Source organism: Triticum aestivum, chromosome 4A, assembly GCF_018294505.1.
Source record: "Triticum aestivum cultivar Chinese Spring chromosome 4A, IWGSC CS RefSeq v2.1, whole genome shotgun sequence".
Taxonomy (NCBI): domain Eukaryota; kingdom Viridiplantae; phylum Streptophyta; class Magnoliopsida; order Poales; family Poaceae; genus Triticum; species Triticum aestivum.
Window position 1 is genome coordinate 124,229,338 of NC_057803.1, and position 19,985 is coordinate 124,249,322.

Sequence of the window (19,985 nt, forward strand, 5' to 3'; positions counted from 1 at the left end):
GTTTTAAATTCTTAAGTAAGTTTTTGTTTTTTAATATGTGCATTAAAATGTAAATGAAAATAGAAAAAACTAAACTCAAATGTCGTCAGCATGACGTCAGACCCACGTCTCTACTGGGCTTGACGACAACCGGCTCCTTGTAGCATGCTCGCGGGCGACATAGACGTGCTGCTATTTCTTTCTTGTTGCGAGTCAGAGTGATCACTCGCTAACGCGGGTAATGAGCCAGGGCCAGCAATGTGATAATGTGCACGCATCGCCTTGATGCATTACTAGATTCCCATGCAAGGTATCCCCTTGAATGAGTGAATCCTTATGTGATCTATACTCGAATGAGGAGGTCAAAACAACTCTCTTTCAAATATTCCCATCAAAAGCTCTAGGGCCAGACAGTTTTCCCGCGTGTTTTTATCAGCGTCATTGAGATATCTCTGGCGAGGAGATCACCAAAGTGGTCCTTAGAATTATGAGAAGGGAGGAAAGTGTGGAATGCATCAATGACACAGTGTTGGTTTTAATCCCCAAGGTAATAAACTCAATTCTTCTTGCTCAGTTCAGGCCAATAAGCTTAGGCAATGTGCTTTATAAGGTAGCATCAAAAGTTGTTTCTAACAAACTGAAGTTCAATTTACCTGAAATTATTTCTGAAGAGCAGTCAGCGCTTGTCCAAGGAGAGCTTATTACAGATAATATTATTTGTGCATATGAATGCTTACGTTTTACGAAGAGACCAAAATCAAGTCAAATAGCTCCTGTTCACTAGAGCTCTATATTGTGAAGGCATATGACAAGCTAGAATGGCCTTACTTGAAGGCTATCATGGGCAAACTTGGCATTTTCTTTGCAGTGGATTGATACAGTAATGGGAATGGTCACTTCGGTATCCCTTTCAATGGTATTTAATGGATAGGAACTTGATCAATTCAAACCTACCAGAGGTATTCATCAGGGAGATCATGTTTCTCCTTATCTGTTTTTGATTGCGTCGGAGGCCTCTCGTGCCTTTTAAAATCTACTTCACAGTCATTGGTTGTAGGCGGTATCAAGGTGGCTCCTACAGCTCCAGTTGTGAACCATCTTTTATTTGCATATGACAGCATGTTGTTATTCAAGGCCAATGTTGAGGGAGCAAATGTGGTTTCAAACTTGATGGATACATATTGCAGTGCTTCGGGACAACTGATTAACAATAACAAGTTCTCAATCTTCTATATCCCTGAGGTTGTACGCGATAGTGTGAAGAACACCCTGAATGTTCAGAGGGAATCTTTGAGTGATAAGTACATGGGAATGTCAACAGATGTGGGCCACTCTAAGAATGGAACCTTTAGGTACCTCAGGGACCATGTCTGAGAAAAGGTTAGAGGGCAACACAAATATGCAAAATGGGTTATATATGAAGGGCTTTCTCTTGGCCCTTAGGTGGCACTTTACATGAATTTAGTATGTGATTTAGGATGTATGTAGGGAATATGGCTCCAGTCCAAGTTCATCATGTGACCCCTCTTAATAGTCTGGTCATCCTATGACAGAATATAATAGTAAAATATGCATAATTTAATTTTTCAACTTTTTTTCAATTTTATAATGGGGGGTCGCCATCCGTTTTTTCATACAACCTTTCAGACTAAACACCTCTTGGTATACTTTATAAGTAAGGTTAGTCCTCTAATAAAGTGTCATATACACCAACACCTACTTGAAAGATTAGATGTTCTTTCAACATTGCATTCACATGCTGTTTCTGGCATGCATCTTCTCTGAGATCTGAGATGAATTCGTGTAGCTCACACATATGCAAAATCTCATGTATGGACCAAAGCGCAAGCTTCCATATTTAAGTAGCTACTTGCATATTTTATTTTATTTTATTTTGAGTTTTTTTCTTAATTTTCGTTGATATATTTTATAACCAAATATACAAAGATTCAGGCTAGCTTGAAATGACTTTCTAATCTTTATGACAATAACAATAATATTACGACTGGTGGAATGTTTCGACTTTCAAGTGCATAAAGAAAAATTATAGATGGCTTACAAACTATTCACATTTGCTTGAGAAAATTGTTCCCCGTAACACAACATTTCACATTAGATTACTCAAGGCATGTGTTATTATGTCTGATTTCCTCTGGAAAACCATCCATGTTGGAACAACTGTGGAAAGTCATCTTCTTTATAAAACGAAGTCGTATTCGATATTACATATATAGAAAGGTAAATAGTAGCATGATTTTCATAATTGTGAAAACAAAGTTAACAGTATCCTTGACTTGTATCTTCTGTTCTCCTAGCGCGTTAAATACATTGTTCATTTGGGACATTCAGAACACATGACAGATGCCTCAGGTGATCTGATGAGTGTATTTTTTATGCTCATGACACATTTGTTTAAACTGATTTATCTTATAAAATCTGAGACACTCCCTCTGATATTGCTACTAATGACTAATGAATGCTTGAGACTGTGAAATCCTCTCTTTATTTTGTTTCCACGAGAAAAGAAGCCATACATGGATAAAATTCATCATTTACATGAAAAGAAGCAAAATGGAGAAAGAAGAGATCAATTGGGAGACGCACCAGAAGAAACAGAGCGGAAGACGACGTCTGGTAGGAGCACACGCACTCGTACCAGGTGTCGGCCGCATAGTGGTGTCCAACCATACAATAGCTTTGTACCAGATTCGCAAAGGAGCATCTCCAGAAAACCTCCATCTCTGAACAAGAAGCCATTCACAAACCCTATGTCGGTGTCCTTGACTAGGGGGTACTTACCATGTCGACTCCCGGTCAGGTGGCCGGGCTGAGGACCCCCTTTGTAGGTTCCGAACTGGGCCACTTTGGGCAGCCCATTACGCATACAAGGAAGACTCCACAAGACTTGATGCACAAGACAAGGACTCTTCTAAATCCTAGGCCTCTAGTACATTACATAAACTGAGGCAAGGCTAGTCGATGGATGATTAGAATCTTAGACAACAATCTTGTGGTAGATAATTGTAAATTGTACTAAACGCAAGTAGGGCATAGGATATTATCTCTTCGAGAGAACTCGAACCTAGGTAAAATCATGTGTCCTTTATTACCATCGGTCCAAGACACCTAGATTAGGTCCGTACCTCGAGAGCGGTCGGATTTGGCTCCGACACCCTAGCATGCCGCAGCAATCCAACTCCAAGTAAGTCATATTTGTAATCGTGTCTCGCATCCTACAAGTATCCAGGATTGATGGAACAGACTTTGAATGAACGTCGTGTATGTGTGAAATAAAATTGCATCGTAGTTGGCTCTCGTCTCTCTTGCGTTCTTCGAACCTGCATGTACCCAGGATAACAGAGTTCGAGCCACTAGGAGGTTAGGAGTAGGGAAGAAGTGGAGTGCTATTCTGAACACTAGTGGTAGAAAGGTTTAGTATGGTAGCATGAAGCCAATCCTTGAGGATACATGAGGTGTAGTCATTAAACGCCAATGCTTTTGTCTGATTTATCATAAAATTATCGAAGTAACCCCACGTGACAGATAGGGCCTACGGTTGGACAACTGACTCTTGATGCAGGGCGCGTTCTGATCAAGACGTAATTTCAACACATCTCCCACTTCGAGTCGTTGCAAGCGCATCTTAACGGGTGTCTTTCAGAGCACATAATAAGATCATGATGATCCCGATTACAAACATATGGTGGTAAGAATTAAGTCCTCATACTCATGCTTGTGTTTTATCATAAGTGTTTGAGAATCAAAGTTTGTAAGGATTCGGTCTAAAAATGGAAATTTAATTCTCTCACAAAACCTTGGTAGAAATTCTTGTCATTATTGCACGTCATGGGTTCGATAACTCAGGGTCACACTTTGGGAAAAGAGGCTGAGAACCTTTCTGCTATCCGTTGCCGGATCACTAAAGGGACTCATCATTATCTATTATTGTGTTTCTATATGTTGCTAAGTTATGGTTTTGTTGTAGTACTTTGTAATACAAATTGTGAGCTTAGCATTATCAAATTTATTTACCAACATTGTTGTTGCATTCTGATAATGAAGCCAACCATACTATTGTGAGCATGCTCTTAGTTTTTCAAAGGGTGGTATGGATGATTTAGAAGTGCCTACAACTGATGCTTTTAGAGAATGACAGGAAGAAATCGAATTTTCATCTGCCCAGTTAATAGTTGATCAAGATCATTTGTGAGTTCACTCGCGTTGCAAGTTTTCATGGCCACGATTAGTGTTCAGCCGTTGTTTAACGAGGTACTTTAGACTATCCTAAATAGCAATTCACGAATATTATTGTCTCCTCTTATTTCGTCATGGTAATATCCCCACTCCATCTTCAGGGTTAATAGCTGATCAAGATCATTTATGAGTTCACATGTGTTGCAAGTTTCGCTGACCATGATTAGTTTTCAGACGTTGTTTAAAGGTCCTTTAGACCATCCCGAATAGCAATCCATGACCCCCCCCCCTCTGGAGCAGTCATCGACTAGTGTTGCAAGGTATACATATTATTGAAAGAACATCAATTGAATGTTTGCTGGGAATGAAATATAACGAGTTGTGGAGATAATTGACATGTCATTTAATTTATGCAATGTTATCAGAGAGACTGTCATGAATAGCGAAGCCCAAATCCTATTGTCTCTTTTTATTTAGTCATTGTGATAAAATTTCCCCGTTTCTAATATGGACTGATCTTAAGAGCTATAGATAACCAAAACAGTATTACTTGACTTGTTTTACCAGGAATAAAATATAGCGAATAATGGAGAGGGTTGACATGTCGACTAACTTGTGCAATGTAGAGGGTTGACATATCGACTAACTTGTGCAATGTTATCAGATAAACCTCAAATCTTCACTATTGGCAAGCGAACCATGTGTCAATTCTTTAAATGTGAGCATTTAGCAGTTAATGACACTCCATTACGTCATGCATTGACAAATATTAACCATGCTTTAGAGCATCTCCAATAGCTTGTCTATATGGACGTCTATACTAGTTTTCCACAACATGAGGCCAAAACGGGCGTCCAACAGCTCGTGTAAATGGGTGTCCAAACATGCACATCCTCTAAATCCACCTTCACAATGTCCACGCCTGGACTATGTGAAGGCGTAGTTGTCGGTGTCAAAACCGGCGGATCTCGGGTAGGAGGTCCCGAACTGTGCGTCTAAGGTTGATGGTAACAGGAGGCAGGGGACATGATGTTTTACCCAGGTTCGGGCCCTCTTGATGGAGGTAATACCCTACGTCCTACTTGATTGATATTGATGAGTATGAGGATTACAAGAGTTGATCTACCACGAGGTCGTAATGGCTAAAACCCTAGAAGTCTAGCTTGTATGATTGTGATTGCCTCTACAGACTAAACCCTCCGGTTTATATAGACACCGGAGGGGACTAGGGTTGTACAAAGCCGGTTACAGAGAAAGGAATCTTCATATCCGAACGCCAGGCTTGCCATCCATGCCAAGGAGAGTCCCGTCCGGACACAGGAGAGAGTCTTTTGTCTTGTATCTTCACAGCCCATCAGTCCAGCCCATGTCCAACAGGTCGGACACCCGAGAACCCCTTAATCCAGGACTCCCTCAGTAGCCCCTGAACCAGGCTTCAATGACGAGGTGTCCGGCACGCAGATTGTCTTCGGCATTGCAAGGCGGGTTCCTCCTCCGATCACTTCAAAGTACCCGACTTAAAGAGCTGTATTCGGCCTTCCGTTTAATGTCGCTCCCATCGGCTTCTGCGCCTCCACACCTTCTGCTTCCACGTGTCGAGCGAATATGAGAGGTCGGGGTATTTTTTGCACATAATCCCCCGGCCATGCAAGATAGGCCTCTATTTAAAGGGATTGGATCTCAGATCCATTCCACACCCAGTGGAAAATCCTCAGAGTCTTGCCAGGGGAAACCATTCAACATGGCTAGCATCCGTAGTTCTTCCTCCCGCCCTCACGGCTCTGAAAAAGGTGATTGGGAGAGATGTTCTGTATCCCATAAGCAGTTGGTTAAGGTCCAAACACAGGGATTCCTTTCCCCCGTGGATTTGGTCCCTGTTCGAGCAGGATTGACCTCCTTCATAGGCGAAGTTCTGGCAGAAAATTTCCCCAATCCAACCAGGGGTGAATGGGTGTGCTTCGCATCCTACTTGTTGAGAGGCGTCGGGTTTCCAATCCACCCTTTCCTCCATGGACTCCTGGGGTATTACGGCCTCCAACTGCACAACCTCACGCCAACCTCTATCCTGCACATCGCGGGTTTTGTTGCCCTTTGCGAGCTTTTCCTGGGCTATGAAGCCCACTTTGATTTGTGGAGGAAGCTATTCTGCCTCGTCCCTCGCAACCAAGAGGGGTCAATATTCGAGGTGGGCAGCACCGAAGTATGGTGCATAGCCGGGACCAGATACCTGTCCGGTACGCCGAAGAAGGCGCCCGAAGAATGGCCCTCAGAATGGTTCTATATTGAGGACGCCACTCTCCCCGACCTAGTTCGAATGGGTCTTCCCAAATTTTCAAATGCTCCATTGAAGAAACGGCACAGTTGGCGCCCTCGGAGCCTTGACGAGGAAGATAGCGCGGAAATCCGTCAATTGATGGGCAAGATAAGGACACTTGCCCAATCCGGATTATAAATAATCGAGGTGATGGCGACTTCCATAGTGCGGGGGGTCCAGCCACTCCAATACAGAGGGCTTCCCATGTGGCACTATAATGGGGAATATGACGTGTCACGCTGCGGTCGGAAGGGTCCGGACACCCCCGCCGCTTTGGTCAAAATATTGGCTGAACTATACAAAGGGGAGAAAGAGGAGCTCACTCGTCTTAAACGTCGAGATGGATTTTCCATCTACAATCTTCCGAGCTGGGTGAGCTCTAATCCCACCACTTTACTCAATCCTCTCCCTGAGTCACTTTTTAATGGACATTAACCCATCTATTTGTAACAGGAATGGCGGAAGGTTACCGAGGGGATCCATAGCCCCGCCCCACAGCCAGAGGATCACAACCGGGACCTTGACCCCGGATTCGAAGAGGATCCGGACATATTTGTGGAGCTTGAGGATGGAGTATTCTACCAGGCGAGCTATGACGGCACGGAAGTGGCCATCCTCACCGACTATCCCGGCCTCCTCCCTGCCTCGCATGTAAGTAATCAAGAGACACCTTCTTCGAAAGAGCTTCCCCATTACGCCTCACCCACCACACTATTTCATGCTCCAGAGGGGAGGCGCCCGACGCCTCAACATGCACCAGAGGCATCTCCTAGGAGAGCGACACCTGCGCCGAGCAAATCTTCGAAGAGGAAGGCGAACGACAACACGGCAGAACCTTCATCAAAGAGGTATGGTTTTTTAATCATGCCCCTGGCAGTCACATCAAACTGTGATATTATCTGCCGTGTCTTATTAGGAAAAGCGTTCACCAGACTATGTCCGGGGATCCTGCCAGCCGCGCCTCCACAAGTCAGGTTCCAGACCCTGCCTGAAAGGTAAGGGCTGATATGAGAGTGATGCCGAATTGTCCTTCGGCAGAGCATTCGGATGATGTATCAGTCACAAACTCTGAAGTGGAAAGAGCCTTGAATCATCGGCGCCGGTGGGCCGTTCTTCATGACCCCGACTTTACAGAAGAGGCATTCAACGCCTTCAGGTCGGCTGATGCATACATCCGAGCTGCTCGAGATGGGCTTACTAGAGCCACATACCAACATTTGAAAGATATGTGGGTAAGTACACATTTGTACAAATCTGATAATTATATACCAGTAGCCCCCGAGACTTGAAGCAGTTGATACAACTGATTTAAGGATCATTGTATAACCAGGTGCTCACAGGGAAGAACAACTTGTTGACTCAAGAGCTGGAAAAGTGTCGGACCCAACTAGTTGCTGCTACCGCCGAACTGGAGAAATTCAAGAAGGCATCGCCTGGTAATGTTCCCCTCCATCGAGAAAACATAATCATGTACCAGTAATATTAATACTTTTTGCATTCCCCATGGCAAGATCATCGGATGAACTGAAGGAGGCCTTGAAAGTCGTGCAAGCGGGTGAACAAGAAGCCAAAAGGCAACTGGCCACAGGCGAGCGTGTGCTGACACGGGTCAGGGATGATAAAAATAAGCTGCAGGATTCCAACACCATGCTGTGCGAAGAATTAAAAGATGTGCGAGCCCGACTGGCCGACTCCATGAAGGATAATAAGAGACTATGAGGCGACATATTCGATATGCGTTGCAAACTTGCCTCCATATAATTCGGCGAGGACAGGAACTGACAGATTTATGTCTGCAGGTGTGCTTTCTGGCCGTCCCGAAGAGGAAATGTCCGGATCTAAAGGCGACCTGCTACAAGAGCTGTCCCAAATGCACAAGCAAGCTCGGCAAGCAATGCAGAGTGTTGCCAAGACTTTATGGCCATCCGTCTCCCCTCCAGGAAGTATGGCGGAGCTTGTGGAGCTATTCAAAGGAGCACGGTGGCGTATTCGATTATGGAAGATATCAGCCTGTCGAGAAGGTCCGCGGGAGGCCTGGGCCATGGTGAAGACACGGTACACCAAGCTTGACCCGAATCATATGGCCCGGGTCGGGCCTAAGGGGTCAGATGGAAAAGAAATGCCAGTTAGTTTGGTATATGACCAAGTAAAGGTAGCCGCCAAATATTCCCAACAGGATTGTAAGCTAGACAGCCTGTTAGACGGCATAGAGGAAGAATTTTTTTAGTCCAAGTGACTACGTACTTCAATTGACATAATTGTTCCTAGTCGGATTGTAAAACGATTGTCATGGCAGACCTTTTCACTTCGACCTCTGGACCCAAAGGCGCAGAGTGTTTCTGAATACCAGAGCGGCCATATAGACCAGGGTATGTGTGGAAACCAGTCATAGGGGTCATAGTTGCTTGAACAGACAAGTTGTATCCGGCTAGCTATGTTATATTACATTGTAATCGTAAGAAACATCTTCCTGAGAGAATAGTTCCATTAAGGGTTCCTTTCCCTGGGTGAACATGTGTTTAGTGTGCATGCCGAACTGTGATTGAAAAACTCGTAGTGTGTGACATCTGGGGGTTCATAGTGTAATGAGTGCAACACGTCTTTAGTCCGCCGACCGAATATTCCCTTAAGAATGCTAGCTTTCGGCTTCACCCAGTCTGAGGTACACGTCCGAATGACCCAGAAGTAACAATCGCAGAGGTGCTCCCTTTATGCCTTAGCCGAACAAACGGGGACGTATGGCATAAGCACAGGAGCCAGGCAACCCAGCTTGGCCAAAACTTAAGTCATAACGATGGATATAATGGCGAAAAAAGGTACATATGAGGAAAAAGACACATGTGTGGTGAGCTTGATGCTCGAGAAATAATAATAAGCTTCTGTACAAGAAGCCCCTAGGTATTATGGGCATACATATTTAAGGATGTGTACGTCATAAGTGTGTGGTTTAGCTGCACAAGAGCTTAAAGCTAGAAAAAAGGTTAATGAGAGGGAAAAATAATGGAAACAAAGGGAGAAGAAGACGAACAAAGAGTCCGGCTCTAGGCATAGAATCTTCAGAGTCTGGTGGCAGTCCACGGGTTCGGCTCTAAGCGGTTGTCCGATGCATCACGCAGGCGGTACGCTCCTCCGGTAAGAACTTCATATATGATGAAGGGACCCTCCCACTTGGGCTTGAGTTTGTCCTTTTTCTTCTATGGTAAGCGTAGAATGAGTTCGCCAACGTTATAAGTCTTGGCCCGCACTTCTCTACTTTGATATCTGCGAGCCTGCTATTGATAAAGTGCGGAACGGACTTTTGTGACGTCGCGCTCCTCCTCCAGGGCATCTAAGCTGTCCTGCCAATTAAGCTCGGTCTCTCTCTCTCTCTCTCTCTTCATACATGCGCACTCGAGGTGAGTCATGAATAATATCGTAGGGCAACATAGCCTATCCGCCGTACACCATGAAGAAGGGTGTATATCCGGTAGTGCGATTGGGCATGGTCCGCAGCCCCCAGAGTACGGAGTCGAGCTCCTCAACCCAGTGCTCGTGTGATTCTTTCAAAGATCGCACTAGTCTAAGCTTAATGCCGCTCATAATAAGACCATTAGCTCATTCGACTTGACCATTTGTTTGTAGATGATAGACGGAGGCGTAATCGAGCTTAATGCCCAGGTTAGCACACCAGGCTTTCACTTCATCGGCAGTAAAGTTGGAGCCGTTATCGGTGATGATGTTGTGTGGGATGCCATAACGGTGCACAACTCCGGATATAAAGTCTATCACCGGTCCAGCTTCGGCCGTTCTAACTGGTTTGGCCTCTATCCATTTAGTGAATTTATCTACCATGACCAATAGATATTTTTTTCTTATGGCTTCCTCCTTTAAGGGGTCTGACCATATCAAGCCCCCAGACCGCAAAAGGCCAAGTAATGGGGATTGTTTGTAGAGCGGTGGGAGGCATATGGCTTTGGTTGGCAAAAAGTTGGCATTCGACACAATGTTGGACAAGGTCATGTGCATCTTCTCGGGCCGTTGGCCAATAGAAACCTGTACGGAAGGCCTTACTTACAAGGGCCCGAGCCACGGCATGGTGACCACCGAGACCGGCGTGAATTTTAGCCAAGAGCTGCCGTCCCTCTTCTTCGGAGATACATCTTTGAAGTACTCCGGTAGCGCTTTTTTTGTAGAGCTCTCCATCATGGACCTTGTAGGCTTTCGAGCGCCGGACAATGCAGCGAGCCTCATTCTGATCCTCAGGGAGCTCTCGCCTATTAAGGTAGGCCAAGAAGGGTTCGGTCCATGGGGCAATTACTGCCATGATAAGAGTCGACGGTGTAATTTCGGTGGCTGAACCCCTGATGATATCGGTATTGTGTTCGAAATCTGGGGGTATAATCGGGTCTGGACTGGTGTTGCCGCTCTCCCCCTGCCACACCACAGATGGCTTGCAGGGTGTTTCCAGGAATATGCTAGGCGGGACGGGGTCGCACTTGGCGCCGATGCAAGCAAGGACATCCTCCGCTTGGTTACTTTCTCGAGCCACATGATGAAACTCGAGCACCTCGAACCGAGCCAACATTTTGAGAACGGCGTTACGATAGGCCGCCATCTTCGGATCTTTGGCGTTGAAATCTCCATTTATTTGGGATATTGCGAGGTTTGAATCCCCACGCACCTCCAGGCGTTGTATGCCCATGGAGACAGCCATCCGAAGACCATGCAATAAGGCCTCGTATTCGGCTGCATTGTTGGAGTCTGTGTATAAGAGCATCTCCAGCCGCGCCCCCAGAAAGGCCTCCCAGGCGTTTTTTTCACGCCGACGCAAAAAAATCTGCCCAGTCGCGCCCCCAGGAGCCCGATTTTCGCCGGCCTGGGCCGAATTTAGCGCCGGCGGACCCAGGCCGAGCCCGGCGCGCTGGGGGCGCCGGGGCGAGCGGTTTTGGCGCGAAAGAGCCGCGGGCCCGCCGCGTCAGCGACACCGCGTGCCTTCTTCCCCGAACGCCTCGGTTTCCTGCGGGGAATCAATGGCAAGGCTGCCGCCGGTCAGCCTTACCAGTGATTCCTCACGGGCGGCGCACCGACGCCCCCCCCCCTCCCTCGCACGCGTACACGTGGGGTGGCGCCGCTATATAAGCCGGTGGCCTCCCTCGCCTCTGGCCACACCAGCCACACTAGCCCTAGCCCGCCCTCTACCTCTCCCGAGCTCCGCTGCCGAGCCCTCCCTCTCCCTCCCTCCCTCTCCCGATGGCCGAGCGATTCCTCGGCGATGAGGTCGCGGCCAACGGCTTCGGCCGTCGATCGCTCCGCGAACAAGAGTCTTGACTCCTGTTCCAGGCGAACATCCCGGCGCCGTCGAACATGTGCGCCGGGCCAATGGGGTGGAGACTCAGCAATGGGGGAGTGCCCATTCCCCCGTTGCCCGATGTCGTGGAGAAACCGGGCTACTTCACCGACGAGGTCGATGTCGTGCGCGCCTCCCTCACTAACGCCCAACTCGCCCTCCCCGAGTACACCGCCGATAACATAGCAGCATGGACGGCATACTTCCAGCGCCGACATCAGCAGAGGATGGCGTCCACCAACGGCGCGCCGGTGGTGGGTGGACCGAAGAACAGCGAGGGATGCCACCTGTGGTGGGGTGTCCCCGGGCGCACCCTCGAGGGCATTCTGATGTACCTCGAGGGCGGCAACGACCCGCCGTTGGCATACCCCCCTGCGAGGGCGGCCGCCACGGCCATGGCTCACCGCTGACGCGACGGGCAATGGTTGCCCAGGATGTTCGGCGCCTCCTCTTCTTCCTCCTCCTCCCGCTCTTCCTCACACTCGTCCGGCGCTCCGGCGCTGCTCGGCGTCAAGGCCGAGCCCGCGGCGGAGACGCCGCTCGGCTGGCACACTCGTAGCGCCAGCATCGTCATCAATGAGGACGGTTGGCGCGCCCCCTCATCGGCTCCTCCGTGCTTCGTCAAACCCAAGACGGAGCCAGGCCTGGCACCGGTGAAGACAGAGCCGGGCCTCCCCACGGTGAAGATGGAGCACGGCGGAGACGTCGAGCTCGACGACGACGCGACCCTAGAATGGGCGCGCGTGGACTCCCTAAAGATGGCGAGGGAGCGCCAGTGCGCCGCCCTGCGGCGATTCGCGCAGCGCCGCCGGGGCCGCGACGAGGGAGGAATCATCGTCATCGAGGACAGCGACGACGATGTCGCGCCGCCGCCACCAGCCCGCATAGGCGACGCCGGTCAGGGGTCCACCAGGGATGGCCACGTCAAGGAGGAGAAGCCGAACAACGACGATGACAGCGGCAGCGGCGATGACGGCGACTACTCCACTTTTAGCCAGTTCTTTTTTTAATTATGTATATTATGTAATAAAACCCCACTTTTTAAATGTAATATATGCCGAACTTCACCGAACTTTGAACTTTGCTATATTTTTTAATTTTTTTGAACGCGCCTGGGGACGGCCCTAGGACCGGCGGCTGGGGACCAACTCGGCCCCAGGCCAAGTTTTTGCGTCGGCTCACCCCCAGGGGGCGATTTTAGGCGCCCCCTGGGGGGCCAATGGCTGGTGATGCTCTAATATTTGGAGTACATACTGAATTGTGTCTCCAGTGGGGGACGTTAAGACAATGCCCGCTCCTAAGCCCGCCAGCATTTGGGAGCCATCGAAGTGCATGATCCAGTTGGAGTATGTGTCGTACTCTTTAGGGAGTTCGGCCTGTGTCCATTCGGCGACGAAGTCGGCCAGTACTTGGGATTTAATGGCCCGGCGTGGCTTGTATGTTATGTCGAATGGAAGGAGCTCAATGGCCCACTTTGCAATCCGGCCCGTGGCATCGCGGTTGTTTATTATGTCATTGAGTGGTACTTCGGAAGCCACCGTGATTGAGCACTCTTGAAAGTAGTGTCGTAGCTTCCGGGATGCCATGAAGACCGTGTATGCTATCTTTTGGTAACGAGGGTACCGGGATTTGCATGGTGTGAGGACGGTGGATACATAGTATACCGGTTTCTGAAGTGGGAATTTGTGTCCGTCCTCCTCTTGCTCGACGACGAGCACCGCGCTCACCACCTGGTGTGTTGCCGAGATGTATAATAACATGGTTTCGCCGATGTTTGGCACGGCCAAGATTGGGTTGCTCGCCAAAAGAGCCTTTATCTCTTCCAGTCCGGTCGTTGTCGCATCCGTCCACTCGAAGTGGCCGGTGCGTCGGAGAAGACGATAAAGCGGCAATGCTTTTTCTCCTAGTCTGGAGATAAAGCGGCTTAAAGCTTCCACACATCCGACTAGTTTTTGGACCTATTTAAGGTCTGTTGGTGTAGCCAATTGAGACAAAGCTCGGATTTTCGCTGGATTTGCCTCGATTCTCCTATTGGAGACGATGAAGCCCAGCAGTTTTCCGGCGGGAACGCCGAAAACACACTTTTATGGATTGAGCTTGATGTCATATGTATGGAGGTTGTCGAATGTGAGACGCAGATCATCTATCAACGACTCGACGTGCCTAGTTTTGATGACGACGTCGTCCACATATGCTTCAACTGTCTTGCCGATCTGTTTCTCCAGGCATGTTTGAATCATGCGTTGGTAGGTGGCGCCGGCGGTTTTAAGTCCAAAGGGCATAGTGTTGAAGCAGAACGGCCCATATGGGGTAATGAATGCCGTTGTGGCTTGGTCGGACTCCTTCATTTTGATTTGATGGTATCCGGAGTATTCGTCGAGGAAACATAGTGCATCGTGTCCCGCAGTAGCGTCAATAATCTGATCAATGCGGGGGAGGGGGAAGGTATCCTTAGGGCAGGCCTTGTTGAGGTCTTTGAAATCGATGCATAGGCACCAGGATTTATCCTTCTTTGGCACCATCACCAGGTTTGCTAGCCAGTCCGGGTGTTTTATTTCTCTGATGAATCCGGCCTTCATTAACTTGGCTAACTCCTCCCCCATAGCTTGTCATTTGGGTTCGGAAAAGCACCGCAGTGTTTGCTTGACCAGTTTATATCCCTTTAATATGTTGAGGTTGTGTTCGGCCAACCTGCATGAGATTCCTGGCATATCAGAAGGGTGCCAGGCGAATATGTCCCAATTCTCGCGCAGGAACTCTCATAGTGCGGCGTCAACCGTTGGGTCCAGTTGTGCCCTGATGGATGTTGTGTTCTTGGGGTCCGTCAGGTGGACTTGAAATTTGACTATTTCATCTGCTGGTTTAAAGGAGGTGGATTTGGATCGCTTGTCCAGGAATATGTCATCCTTATCCACCGTGGAGCGCAGTGCGGTTAACTCTTCGGTCATGAGGGCTTCAGACAGTGCTTCGAGGGCCAGGTATGCGGTTTTGTTTTCGTCGTAGAGTGCTATGTCCGGATCACTGGCAAGAGTGATAATACCATTGGGCCCGGGCATCTTGACCTTCATGTACCCGTAATGAGGTATAGCTTGGAAGCGTGTAAATGCATCTCGTCCCAATAGGGCGTGATATCCATTATTGAAAGGAGCCACTTGCAAGGTTATCTCTTTGAATCGATAATTCTCCAGCGTGCCGAATACCACGTCGAGCGTGATTTTTCCCGCGCATTGCGCCTCCCGACTGGGAATGATTCCTCGGAAGGTCGTGCTACTTTGCTCGATGCGGCTCCTGTCTATTTCCATTTTGTTGAGTGTGTCCTCGTAGATAAGGTTTAGTCCGCTGCCGCCGTCCATGAGCACTTTGGTGAGCCGAAAACTGTCCACAGTTGGATTGAGGACCAAGACGGCTGGTGCCCGGACTGTCCGGAATTTTGGTTCATCACTAGCATTGAAAGTTATGGCCGTGTCGTTCCAGTGGTTTATTGTTGCGACTTGGTAGACTTCCGCGAGGCCGCGGAAGGCCCTTTTGCGCCGATCGTTTGAAGCAAAAGTCTCGAAGACCTTCAATACGCTGCGGTCGCCGTCTTTCGGGGGGTGTTGCTCTGAGGGTTTTTTGGTGAGGATATCATCGCCGCTCTTGGCCACTTGCCGGAGTATCCAACATGCTCTAAGGCTGTGGGTTGGTATGGTATCCGGTGTTGTGTGTATTTTGCATGGCCTATCGAGCAATCCCTCCAGAACAGTTATGTGCCCCGTGATGGGCTTAGATTTCTTTACTATTGGGTTGGGCACCCCGCGAGGGTGCATCCTTTTTACCCGGACGAGGGGTTGAGTGGAAACCGGTGGTTCCCAGCGAGCTACCTGAGTTTTCCAGGCGCTTTCCATTGCGCATTACTTCTATACTATGGTTGCCAAGTCAGCAAAGTGTAATACGCGATGGCACTTGATGGCGTTGAGGATTCCTTTGTCCGTGCAACTATTGCAGAATACTGAGATCGCGTCTTCGTCACGGCAATCTTTAATCTTGTCTTTGACAAGGAGGAATCTGGCCCAAAAGTGATGGGCTGTTTCCTGAGACTACTGTCGTATGTACATGAGATCACGCATATCTGGGTGGGTGGGTGGCTTTAAATCCTAACCCTGACCCAATTTGGGATCCAGAGTTTGAGAAACTTCCGACCTTAATAGTTTGGGCTCCAGGATATCAACCGATTTTTCAGGCCCACCGCCCGATTCTAGGTTCAGAGGACAGGGCGTGTCGTTCCGCAGACGGGTATCCGGCTCTTCAAGCTCGGAAATCCGAACATAGTTCATCCTCAATATAGAGGAAGAGTTGTTGATTTGCTCCTCTACTACCGCTATCTGATGGGTGATCGGCGGAGATTTGATTTCTCTCTGATCGGGTTTAAGCCCAATCCGATCGTAGTCTGTAGCGACCCCCAAGGCGGCGATGCGATCTAGGAGTTCGTTTAGAGATGACAACTCCATCGGATCCATCCATTTGGAGTATTCGGGGTCAACATGGAGGCGATTTTCGATGACCCGAGAAGTCATCGTCGGCTTAACGGTCGGACGGGCGGTCATGGTAAAGCCGCTCAGCCGGGGGGTTTGGCCTGAGGCCAGGGGTCCTCCATAGGTGATATTGTCCTTGGTAACAAGGCGAGCCATCAATCCCGTCTTCGACATCACAGAGGAACTCTCAATGAAAGCACCAATGTCGGTGTCAAAACCGACAGATCTCGGGTAGGGGGTCTCGAACTGTGCGTCTAAGGTTGATGGTAACAGGAGGCAGGGGACACGATGTTTTACCCGGGTTCGGGCCCTCTTGATGGAGGTAATACCCTACGTTCTTCTTGATTGATATTGGTGAGTATGAGGATTACAAGAGTTGATCTACCACGAGATCGTTATGGCTAAAACCCTGGAACTCTAGCATGTATGATTGTGATTGCCTCTACGGACTAAACCCTCCGGTTTATATAGACACCGGAGGGGACTAGGGTTGTACAAAGTTGGTTACAGAGAAAGTAATCTTCATATCCGAACGCCAGGCTTGCCATCCACGCCAAGGAGAGTCCCGTCCGGACACGGGAGAGAGTCTTTTGTCTTGTATCTTCACAGCCCATCAGTCCGGCCCATGTCCAACAGGTTGGACGCCCGAGGACCCCTTAATCCAGGACTCCCTCAGTATTCCATAGCTCAACCGCAGCCCCTATACGTTGTTGCTGCTAAATATGTGTGCATGCTGAATTTTGCTGCTGATGCTATTTACCCTTTTTGTGGGTAGAAAACTTGTATTACTCAGAAACATTGAAGTTACAATCAGCGAGGGCTAGCTCTACAGAATTTGAAGGCCCTGACCCAAGCTAGGTCATAGTTCTTCCTTCAACCCTTGCAAATGACGCTAAACTTTCGCTAACCTTATTCTAAGACCGATCAACAAAAGTAATACAAGTTCTACGAAGAGTCATTAAATAGCGAATCTCTCTAATAATGGCTGAGTATAAGGATCTGCCCACATCCTAAGCTTGGATCATCTTCATGGCCACCATGGAGTCCATCTCCACAATAATTGGGAGCTCTGTTCACTGGATTGATAGAGATAGACCTTCCATGCACGCGCATAACTCTGCTTCTAGTGCTTCTCTGCATGAAAAAAGTGCTCGGCACGACGAGAAGATGATCGTGCCCCTGTCATCCCTGAGTACCATTCCCGCACCAGCACAACCCTCTGTACTGAACAAACCATCGGTGTTCAACTTGACCCAGCCAACATCTGGCTTCTTCCATCGCCCGGTCAGAGCCGGCTTTATGGTGTTCACCGATGGTATAGTGAGGGAAGTTTTATCCTTGCCATAATCCACACCTAAATCAGATTTGAGTCCTAAAATGGAGTCAACATAGCTCACCAAGAATCTCTTTGATGACTCAGATGGAGGTGGGGGCTTGTGATGGACCACCTCATTCCGGACAAACCAAATACGCCATAAGGTCATCAGGAGCATTGCTTTTTTGACTTCAGGTAAAGGATCCAGAGCATGAAGTAGCCATTCTTTGCCCGTACATACTATCGTTGTGATATTTGGTAGATTCCAAACATCCACCATGGTGTGCCATAACTCCCGAGCTAGAGGGCAACGGAAGAAGGGATGGAAATTGTCTTCTACTTCAGTAGAGCAAATTGGGCATAAGTCATCAGTTTCCAATCCCCGTTTATGCTTGTTTTTCCATGTGGGCAATGAATCCACTGCCACCCTCCAAGCGAAGTTTAGGACTGAGGGAGGTATGTCACACTTCCAAATCAGTTGCCATCCCTTCCGTCGACCATCAGGAGCCGAGCTGGATCCCATCGCAGAACTCCGATAAAAATCCTCGAAAGCAAACTCATATGCGCTTTTCACCAAAAAAAGCCCCGTGTTTGCCTGGCCCCCAAGCAATGATGTCCTCTTCCTACCTCAGAGACGCTCTAATCTTGGAGATTTCCATAAAATCTGCTAGAAGGAAGTGCTGCTGCACTAAACCATAGTTCCAAGAACCGTTTGGATTCAGTAGATCCTTCACAAACCAGATCCTACACGTGCCTTGATTTGTTATTGGTTTGAACGAGTATGGTCTAGGTATCCAATTATCACGCCAAATTATGATACTATGCCCATTTCCCACTCTCCATAAAAGCCCTTTTTCAACAGATCAAGGCCATGGCTAATCACCTGCCACAATGAAGATGCATTTCCACTAAAAATTGTATCCTCCAGCTTGCCTTCTGGGTAATATCTGGCCTTCAGAACTTGTGCACACAAGCTATGAGGTCTGGTGATAAGGCGCAAAGCCTGACAGGCCAGCAGAGCCTGGTTAAACAACCAAAAATCCCTGAACCCAGCACGCCCTTTGCTTTTTGGTTGCATCAATTTTTCCCAAGACCTCCAGTGGACCTTCCTATTCCCATTTACTGAACCCCAATAAAAACTTCTAACCATTCTTGTGAGCTCATCACACACGGAGAATGGTAGTTTGAAGACTCCCATTGTTGGGAAACGTAGTAATTCAAAAAAATCCTACAATCACGCAAGATCTATTTAGGGGATGCATAGCAACAAGACGGAAGAGTGTGTCCATGTACCCGCGTAGACCAAAAGCGGAAGTGTTTAGTAACGCGGTTGATGTAGTCGAACGTCTTCACGATCCAACTGATCCAAGTACCGAACGTACGACACCTCCGTGTTCAGCACACGTTCAGCTCGATGACGTCCCTTGAGCTCTTGATCCCATAGAGGGTCGAGGAAGAGTTCCGTCAGCACGACAGCGTAGTGATGGTGATGGTGATGTGATCCGCGCAGGGCTTCGCCTAAGCACTACGACACTATGACCGGAGGAGTAAACTGTGGAGGGGGGCACTGCTCATGACTAAGAGAACTATTGGTGTGCCTTTGGGGTGCCCCCTGCCCACGTATATAAAGGAGGGGGAGAGAGGCCAGCAGCCAGGAGGGGCGCACCATGGGGGAGTCCTACTTGGACTGATTCTCCCACCCCCCCCCTTCCTTTCTTCCACCGGAGGGAATAGGAAGGAAAGGGAAAGGGAAAGGGAAGGGGCGCCGCCCCCTCCTCCTTGTCCTATTCAGACTACCAAGTAGGGGGCGCATGTCCACACCCCGCGGGCTTCCCTGTCTCTCCCTTAGGCCCATGCTGGCCCAATACTTCCCCGGGGGGTTTCGGTAACCCCTCGGTACTCCGGAAAAATACCCGAATCACTCGGAACCATTCCGATGTCTGAATATAACCTTTCAATATATGAATCTTTACCTCCCGACCATTTTGAGACTCCTCGTCATGTCCATGATCTCATCTGGGACTCCGAGCAAACTTCGGTCACCAAAACACATAACTCATAATACAAATCGTCATCGAACGTTAAGCGTGCGGACCCTACGGGTTCGAGAACTATGTAGACATGACCAAGACACATCTCTGGTCAATAATGAATAGCGGAACCTAGATGCTCATGTTGGCTCCTACATATTCTACATAGATCTTTATCGGTCAAACTGCATAACAACATAAGTTATTCCCTTTGTCGTCGATATGTTACTTGCCTGAGATTCGATCGTCGGTATCATCATACGTAGTTCAATCTCGTTACCGGAAAATCTATTTACTCATTTCGTAATGCATCATC